Source organism: Suricata suricatta, chromosome 15 (genome assembly GCF_006229205.1).
Source record: "Suricata suricatta isolate VVHF042 chromosome 15, meerkat_22Aug2017_6uvM2_HiC, whole genome shotgun sequence".
Lineage (NCBI taxonomy): Eukaryota > Metazoa > Chordata > Mammalia > Carnivora > Herpestidae > Suricata > Suricata suricatta.
In genome coordinates this window covers 35,124,950-35,134,964 of record NC_043714.1, presented here as the reverse complement: position 1 = coordinate 35,134,964, position 10,015 = coordinate 35,124,950, and the positions used below count along the sequence as shown (strand labels likewise).

The 10,015-nt window shown below is 43.5% G+C and overlaps 1 pseudogene; it reads left to right on the top strand.

Moving 5' to 3' along the window:
- The first annotated feature begins 5,386 nt into the window (after window positions 1-5,386).
- LOC115278814 lies at window positions 5,387-9,007 on the top strand (annotated as a pseudogene).
- Window positions 9,008-10,015: the final 1,008 nt, after the last annotated feature.

The window sequence follows — 10,015 nt, the reverse complement described above, 5'->3', positions numbered from 1 at the left end:
GATTTGGCTTTTTCAAAACTGACCTCTACTGTGGAAGGTATTTTCCTAAGAGTAATTCCCTCAGTAAGTATTGTATTTTTTTATACTTTTTAGAGATTGATAAGAGTATAAATCACCAGACACAAGGACATTGAAGAGGGCAGTAACGGTGGTCTGCATTGGAATGTCCTTGTATAATGTTCTTAGAATGTGGGTTATTAAGGGGGTGCCCGGGTGGCTCAGTCAGTTAAGTATACGACTCTTTATTTTGGCTCAGGTCACAGTTTCACAGTGTGTAGGTTTGAGCCCCACATCAGGCTTTATATGGTCAGTGCAGAGCCTCCTTCCCATCGTCTGTCCCTCCTTCTCTGCCCCTCTCCCTCTCCCCTTCTCCCCAACTTGCACACTCATGAGCTCTCTCTCAAAAAAATAAAATAAAAAAAAGAACGTAGATTATTAAGAATAGTATTTGAATTTGCTAGACTTGGCAAAATCAAGGCCCTCATCAGTGGATACGCCTATACATGGACACACCTAAAACTAATTCCTTTAAATTACTCTCCAGTTACAACTTAGACTGAAATTTGCCTATTTTTAATTAAGGCAGCTGTTTGCTTTGCTACAAATGTTATTACCATCATTGAAGCTCATAATATAAGTGGATTTCAAATAACAGTGTGCCTTTGAAATTTGAATTCTCATATCTGGGTTTATATTTGCTTGGCTTGAAATCCTGCCTCTTGTAGCATCAGCTTTGGGCTCAGACTTGTCCTTTGAACATGGTCTTCTACTGGGTCTCTTGCTTCCTCCACGACGACACAGCTAACTTTCCTAGGAGGAGTTTTGGGCCAAACATGGTCTCTGAGTGACACTGCGAAATAGAAGATCATCCTGCTAGAGCCACCTTCACCTTCACCTTCACATTTTTTATAGCCCTACGTGATTCCCTGTAAGTCATACAGAAACTCAGACCCTGAAGAAACTGACAAAAAAGGCAGAGGATTTTACATGTTTCTTAAGGGCCCCCCAGCTGAGTGCCCTCAACCATAAGCTTTTCTCTTCCTACTTCCTGCAGAATTGTTGAGAGTTGTTAGATTCCAGAACATTCACGGGACACCATTTTTTGATGGGTAGTAAGTTGTTGGGTGGTGTTGTTTTTTTTTGCCTTAACAGATATGTAGCTACTCTCCACTTCACCTCTTATGTACCTGATTTTATTTCACTGTGGGAAGCTGATGTAGGCGAGCCCTGCCCTCTTGTACAAAACCCCCAGTGTGTTTTTGGTTCATGTGTCAGTCCTCAGGGAAGCAGATGCCAAGACAGAATTTAAATTACAAGAGATATATTTAGGGTAAGGCCTATGAAAGTTAAAGAGGAAACAATGACGTTTCAGACCAGCAATATAGGCCTGACACCTGTGAAGAGAGAAGGGAAATGAAGGAGGAGTAGGTAGGAAAGCTTCACCCTGTGGTGTGGCTCTAAAGAGCCTCAGACCAGGTGTTTGGGTGGCTCAGTTGTGTCCAACTTCAGCTCAGATCATGATCTCATAGTTCATGAGTTCGAGCCCCATGATGGGCTCTATGCTGACAGCTCAGAGCCTGGAACCTGCTTTGGACTGTGTCTCCCTCTCTCTCTGCCCCTCCCCTGCTTGTACTCTCTCTAAAATAAATAAACATTAAAAAAATAAAGACCCTTAGCACAATGGGACACCAGAGTCCAACCTGTCTGTGGAAGCATCCTGCACTGGGCAGAAACAGTCAGGCCCACTACGCCACCAAGCCTGCTTACCTCAAGGAGAGCATGCACTCAGCTCAAACACAGCAGATCACAAAGACCTAAGGCTGAAGACTTATCAGCTGCCTGTATTCCTCAAGACATGTTCTCTCTTAAGAAAAAAAGTGGGTGGTGCCTCCAGGATGACCTCACTGGGGAGTCAAATTGGGGTTTGACTTTAAATGTTTTATTTGGGAAAGGATCCCAAGAAACTTCAGTCATGGTGTGGGAAAGTAAAGTCAGGGAAGAGAGCAGGCCAAGGCAGTATGACTTACCTTATTAGTCTTCTGTTCCTCTCATAACAAACATAAGTTTCTACAGGTCAGGAGTCCCAGCAAGGCAGGGCTGAGCTGCTTCCCTGTTGAGGTCAAGTAGGACTGAAACAGGTGCTAGCGGTTCTGGGCTTTTATCTAGAAGCTCCGAGGGGCACGCTCATTCCAGGCTCACCTGAGTTGGTGGCAGAATCCAGTTTCATGTGGTTGCAGAGCCCATTTTGCTGGCTGTCAGCTGGTGGCTACCCTGAGCTCCTGAGGCCTTTATCTGGTCCTTAAGTCTCAGAGCCAACAACAACAACACATCAATGCCTTCACAAGCTTCAAGTCTTTCTGACTTCTTCTGCTATATCTCTCCTGCTTCCAGCTGGAGAAAATTCCCTGCTGATGGGTACCTGTGAGTCAGTTGAACCTACCTAGATAGTCTGGGATAATCTCCAGATGATTTAGAACCTTAATTACATCTGCAAAGGCTCTTCCTGTAGTAATTTCACAGGTGCCAGAGATTAGGGAGTGGCCATCATGGGGACCATGCTTCTGCCTACCTCAATTATTAAACGGATTACCACTGTCAGCACCTGAGTCTCAACTACACTGAAGAACTCTGGGAGAAAGTGAGAGGATAGCCCAGACTTGTCCCGCCTGAACAGCCAAGAAGCTGGGGTATTTATCCTTCAACTCTCGTCACCTAAGGGCTATTCTGAGGGCAATAACTTCTAGCCTGCCCCGTGGAGAGTCCTGGGCGCATCCTTCCAGCATATGCTAAGGTGAAGCGCTGAGAGGAGTTGGGTGGGATACTGACGCTTCTGTGAAAATGTGCTCATGTCAGTAAACTCGACCCAATCATCTTTTTCTTTCCCAAGGATATCTTGATCTGTTGATCCCCAATTTTCTATTTTAGAAGCGTGTGGAAAACAGATGACAAAACCTTACTTAAACCTCAGTCCTACGCCTCAGGCTCCAAGTCAATCTTTTGCCAGAGCTCCAATCATGGGTTATGAGGTTCACGCCCCACTACTAGTAAACTGGAACTTTTCTTCATTTGCTACTAGATTCCTTATTTGTAAGATTTCCACGGAAACCCCATAAGGAGGTGTGATTAACAAGGTAGGACCCAGATATCATAATGTCACAAAAATCCACCTCTATTCCTTTTAAGCATCTGCAACTACAAAGGGTGACGTACATTTACAAAGAGCTGAAATAGCTTTGTCTGGAAGCAAAAATGTAAAGCAGTGGCACTAAAACACTGATGAAGTGGTTCCCACCCCATTATTTACAAACACTGGGTCAATGAATAGAAATGGGCACTCAGTTGCAGACTCCAATTCCCAATATGTTTCGGAATAGTTTGGTGGGTAAAGTTCCCCATTTATGACAAAGCTACCACCATGTTTTTCTGGTTAAACTTCCTGAGCCCAGTCCATATCACAACACCATCCTCAACACCTGGTCTGAGGCTGCTAAAATTACCCCTGCTTTTGAGCATGGGCCAACAGCATAAGATTGAGAGGAATGGCCTTGGGGTCAGACAAATGTAGGACCTTACTCACTTCATCTTGCTAAATATAAACATGGCTGAAAGGTCTAAATGAAATAATGCATATAAAGCAAATAACCACAACACCTGATGTGTATTTAGAAATCAATGAGTCACATCTTCTTCAAGTAATATTAGTGCAGGTACCTTCTAACACGTACAGAGTGCTACTGTTTTTTTGTTTGTAATGTTCCTTTGAGTTGGACCCAGCCCAGGTACGTGTTGTGATGTCATCTCTTTTTGCCCCAACTCTACACCTGCACCTGCTTACGGGCCGGAAGATGCTCTTCCATGCCAAGTCAGAACCACTGCTCTCTACTTTGCAGGAAAAATGTGCCCTGAGCTCTATGTATATGGCAGAAGTTCTTATTTATCCAACAGAAAGATTATCTTTTTGAGTGTTAATATGTACCAATATCTCATCATCAGGTTTAAGAAATGAAAGCACATGTTAATGCTCATTTCTCCTCATGGAGAAGAAAATGGTGCTACAGCACCTTTCCTACTCATCAAAAAATAAGTTTGGGATCACAGTTGGTTTTTCTATTCCTCTGCTCTCAGGAACTGTGATACTTAACTGAGAACTGGCTGTATAAGTGCCACTTCCTGGATGTTTAAGATGCATTTGCTTCGATCTCCTCATTTATAGGCCCATCTAATTTCCCACATCAAGATTTTATAAACAAACTCCCAGAAAGTTAGATCCTCTGGATATGAATTAAAATGCCATGCCCTGTGTAGCAAGACACCTTAGCTAAGTTGTGTGTCAAAAAGCTATTTTTGAGTGGTGCATAGTAGAGGTAGCCCCCAGCTGTATGCTTTTGAAAAATTGAGAATCCTGGGATTTAATTAACCTCCAAGGCATGCTTTAGTCTTGCTAAAAATAAATTTAGTAATGACTTTGATAGCATACAGAAATGTTTTCGGCTCCAAAAGAACTCATAGAGTAAACAAGTACAATGCTATTGTCTGCATAAATATAATACTTTAAGAGGAAAAGTAAACATATTTACTGAATATTCACTTACAGATCATTGTGCCAAATGCTGATGATTTTTATAAAGTACAACCAAATCATACCTCCAGGGAGTTTACAATCTAACAGAAAAAATAAGATTATATTAAACATGCTAAGTGTTTACCATAGGATATGATTAAGTGCCAACTGGAACGCCTATAAACATTCCTGATAAAATTAAAACAAGAACTTCAAGATCGTCAACCAGGGAGAATCTCTCTATGGGGACTTTATGTCTCTGGCTTCACCTTCTTTTTTGGACGTATTGCTAATGACCTACCGGAAAGGAAAAGAAGAGCTCAAGTAGTGCGTTTTGAGCAGCATATAATCCCAATAAAGTTCAAGTTTAAATCAGGAAAACCCCAATTTCCTTCATGACTCATGAGAAATCTGAAATGAGGTGAAAAATTAAACTAGACTGAAAAATATAAAGACTGAAAGGACAAAAGAGAAATTACCTATAATTTGTTAATTGAATCTATCAGCCATATTTCATTTCTTGATAATTCTATGCCTTTTACTAAGTTACTTCAAAAATATTTGTTGGTCATTTGTTCAAAATGTACATTTAAAAAATTCATACGAAACTATAATTTGTTTTAAAACCAGACAGAAATGATGGAAAAAGATTTTGAAAAAGTTCCCTGAAAATAAAAAGAACCCCCCCCCAAAAAAAACCCCATGCTTTTACATGAAAGCATAAGTATGGCAGGTACAAATTTTCCTTGAGTTCTTTGTTGCAGTTTGGTCCTTAAAGTGAACAGGCTAAAGCAGAAAACAAAATCACTTTGTCCCATTCGCATCATGAGTTACTCATACCAGCACCAGCAGCCTCAGCTCCTCCTTCAGCTGTTTGTTAGCACGGACACGTGAAGTGTGTGGTCTCATCACACACCTATATATGCATGTGTGCGTGCAGATATATATATCTTCATATAGAATCCATGTAGGGCAACCCCTCAATCTAGATCCATATATAGCTAAACAACTTGCTTTTCCCTCCCACTTGAAACTTCATTTGGACACGTCTAAGTCCAGGTCCCCAAGAGAGGAAGGAGTTACTTTTCCCAGCTTCACACCCATGCCTCCTAAATTCTGGTTCCCTATCTGAGGGTCTTGCCTCCTCCCCAAGTAACTGACATAATGCCCACCTCATTAAGGATGAACCCTACCACTTTTCCTACGACTATTACTATTACTTGTAGTGTTACTACTGATGTTACTACTAATAATAATAGGTACTATTTATAGAGCACTGATGCTAGACGCAGTGTTAAACCCTTTATATAAATTATTTTTGTGGAGCACCTGTGTGGCTCAGTTGGTGAAGCATCCGACTCTTGGTTTTGGCTCAGGTCATGATCTCACAGTTTGTGAGTTCCAGCCCCACAACAGGCTCTGTGCTGACAGTGTGGAGCCTACTGGGATTCTCTTTCTTTCTTGCCCCTTTCCTGCTTGCACTCTCTCTCTCTTAAAATAAACTAAAATAAATTTTTAAAGTTTATTTATTTATTCTCACTGCAACTTTATAAGGATATATGGTTTAAAGAGGTTAGGTAACTAGCCCAACACCAGGGAGGAAGAGCTGAAATTTTCATGAAGGCCTGTCTGATTCCATACCTAATGATCCTAACCATTACACAATACTATTCCCTTGAGGCCCGTCCTATAACTTGAAGACAATTATATCAAACTCTCTCCATTCAAGAAACACAGACATACATACAACGGTTTGGGTTGGGTGATGATTTATTACAGGGCAAAGACAAGACAATAATTATGCTGTGTAGACAGTAATACCATGTTTTTCCCCATCCCAGTGATGGGATGATGGGGTGCCACCATCGGTTAAGGTAAATAATGGTCTGTTAATGGGCTGACACATTTTCAAATAAATATACCTGAGCCAGGTGGGATTCAGACATTGGGGAAGACAAGTCCTTGTCAACCCCCTGTTGCTCCTAATTTTCTTATAAAGAGGTATAATTATTCTCAAGCTGTTTCTGACACCAAACTTTTTCAATGACTCTTATCCAATTCCTCTGATTATAGGTTTGTTACTCTCTCAGTCCTCCCAACTGTGCTTGGCTTGCTGCTGCACGACCTGCCATTACCACCGCCGGGACTTAAACAGTACCTCTTCAGACACACTACGCAGGAGACTCCCATATTTATAAATAAAAGGTATAATTGGCTCTTGCAGTGACAGCTTTGCATTACTTTTACAAATACAGAGATTGTCCCACCAAACTATCCAAATAACAGGTTGGTTGTTTTGACCCAGTTCAACAAGCATTAATTGAGGACTATGGGGCCATTCTCTATGCTGGGTGCTGGGGGCAGAAAGATAAATGAGCTTTGTGCCCAGGAGTTGTGTGGTGCTAGAGATCATTACACTTCACACAGTGTCAGCAGAATGGCCTTGAGGACGAGATAGAGGGTCCGAGTGCTCTGCCAGCACAAGGATATAGCATGTGCAACAGCTTGTAGGCTAGGGCTTCTTACTCTCTCTGCAGCACACAGTTCCGATAGCAACCACACTTTACCACAGAGCATGCATTCATCAACAGCTGGGAAAATGAAACCTGGAATCAAAAATGGTTGTGAAGGAAAAGACAGTCTTCACAGGCGCGGTAACTTTGTGTTTCACACCTACCTGCTTAGGTGATGATTCTTCTCTATTGGCTTCATGGCTGTCCCCGAACAAGCTGACAGTATGTTCTGGCAAAGGAGAGGCCTCTCAGATAATAAATTTAGAAGGCTCTTATCTCCACTAATACTCTGCAGCCTCGTTTCAAACAATGAAATGCCTTTACAATGTCTTATAGTACATACCCAGAGAGCGAAAATTTAAATATAAGCCCTCTTGAAAGTACTAATGAAAAAAATACCCCAAATGAGGGTCTACTCTAATGGTAGGCACTATATTAAACACTTCTGTGTAATCATTCATTTCATCCCCACAGTAGTATGAGCTGCGGAGTAGCATCCTGTCCCTTGACAGTTGAGGAAACTAAAACAGAGGACCAGAGGGATGGAAATCCAAGACTACTCATCTTCAGACGAATCAGATCCAGGTGGCATGAGTAAAGAGTAGGTAAAAATGATTGATACCAGAAAGTTTCCTATGGTAAAAGGAAGAAATAGATCAAAAAGGGAACACTAAAGGGGCACTTGGGGGGCTCAGTGGGTTAAGCATCCAACTTCGGATCGGGTCATGATCTCACGGTTCCTGAGGCTGCAGTTGGGCTCTGTGCTGACAGCTCAGAGCCTGTAACCTGCTTCAGATTCTGTTTCCATCTCTCTCTGCTCCTCCCCAACTCATGCCCTCTCTCTCTCTCCCTCAAAAATAAATAAGCATTTAAATTTTAAAAAGAGCCCGACCTGGCGCGGGGGCCCCAGGGCCGACGAGGGACACCCTGCTCTAAGGCTGCCAGGGTCTTCGAGCCCCAACGGCGGCACCCCACAAACCGAGTCGCGCGTGTTTGAGCGTCCACCGCCTCAATCAGATTTTGAATGTCAAAAAAGTAGAGCATCTGTGTGATGAACTTGAGGACAGCAGGACCTCTGGGCGGCCCTGGCTCTCTGGATGAGACCACTTATGAACGACTGGCCGAGGAGACACTGGACTCCTTAGCAGAGTTTTTTGAAGACCTCGAGGACAAACCTTACACACTGGAAGTCTATGCTGTCTCGTTTGGGAGTGGCGTTTTAACAGTTAAACTGGGTGGAGATCTAGGAACCTACGTGATCAACAAACAGACTCCATACAAACAGATCTGGTTGTCTTCACCATTCAGCGGGCCGAAGTGCTATGACTGGACGGGGGAGAGCTGGGTGTACGTCCATGACGGCGTGTCCCTAAACGAGCTGCTGGCCACCGAGCTGACGAGAGCCTTCGAAACCGAAATGGACTTGTCTCCTCTGGCCTATTCCAGGAAAGGAACCTGACGCCCAGCCCAGTTCCAAAGACGTTAGAAGCAATGAAGGCAAGACCCTAGCTCCAGCCTGCGGCTGAGCGCCTGGTGTGTTTCCAGTCCCGCCTCTGAGAGACCCCTGCGTTGCCCCCCCTCCACCGCGGTGGAAAGAATGCGTGGCCTCCCACCCTCCCCCAAGCTCCGATTGTAATTTACATTGTGTGTGTGTGTGTGTGTGTGTGTGTGTGTGTGTGTGTGTTGGATTTATTGTCCAATTTCCTTCCTCACAGGATATCACTTCTCTTTCATAAGTGTCCCTATGCTCCTACATTTTAGATAACCTTACAACCAAGAAAATTCAGAAGGGAAACTTCTGGGAGGGAAAGTAACTCGATTTCACAATTCATTCTTTGAAGGACTAAACTGCAAATACCACGTGAAAAGTGGCTGGCTGGCCGGCCTCACCTTTCTGTCCCCATATGAGCCTCATTAAAGAGTTGACTCTAAAGGCTGCATACCAGGACTCTTGAAAATGTAAATGTTTCTAAGCCCTTTGGTTTGAGAGTGTGGCTGGCATTCAGGAATTCTCAAACCGAAGATCATTCTCTCTGCACTTTGGGTCTGCTGGGGTGCGGACTGCATGAACTCAGGGGCTATGGTGCCTCTTCTTCCAGAGACTCATATTCGTCCATATGCACACGTTTGGTTAATTCTGTGTGTTTTTGTGTATTTCTTAATATATTTTTTAAATGTTTCTTTTTGAGAGAGCAAGAGAGAGCACATGAGCAGGGGAGAAGCAGAAAGAGACAGGGACAGAGGAGGATCAGAAGTGGGCTCCATGCTGGCAGCGGAGAGCTCGGTGTGGGGCTCAAATTTGCAACCGTGAGATTATGACCTGAGCCAAAGTTGGATGCTTAAACGACTGAGTCACCCAGGTACCTCTGTGTGGTTTTTTTTCTTCTATTAAATTAAGGGTACTTCGAGAATCCACTGCTATAGCACAAGTTTGAGGATGCAAAAAATCTCCCAAAGACAACATGGAAAAAAACCATCTTCATAAGCACGTGGGTGTAGTATTATAAGCTAGGTCAGTAGTCCAATAAGCTAGGTAAATTACAAAGAGCCACATAAATAAAATGATGTTCATGTTAAGGATAAGAGCCCCCATCCTTCCCTTGGCCCAGTTCAACCTCTTCTTGTGACAGAAAGGTTTCTCAGTGACAAGTCAGCTGCCTAGCTCTCAGTGGGTTTCATAAGCTCCCTAGACCTGTTTCCCCGCGTGTTCAATGAGAGGGTAGAACCGCATGGAATGTAGTTGTATAGTCAATTCCCGGGGCACCTGGGTGGCTCAGTCCATTGGGTGTCCAGCTTTGGCTCAGGTCATGATCTCACATTTCGGGAGTTCGAGCCCTGTATCGGGCTCTGTGCTGACAGCTCGGTGCCTGGAGCCTGATTCAGATTCTGTGTCTCCCTCTCTCTCTGCCTCTCCCCCACTCACTCTCTGCTCTCTCTAAAT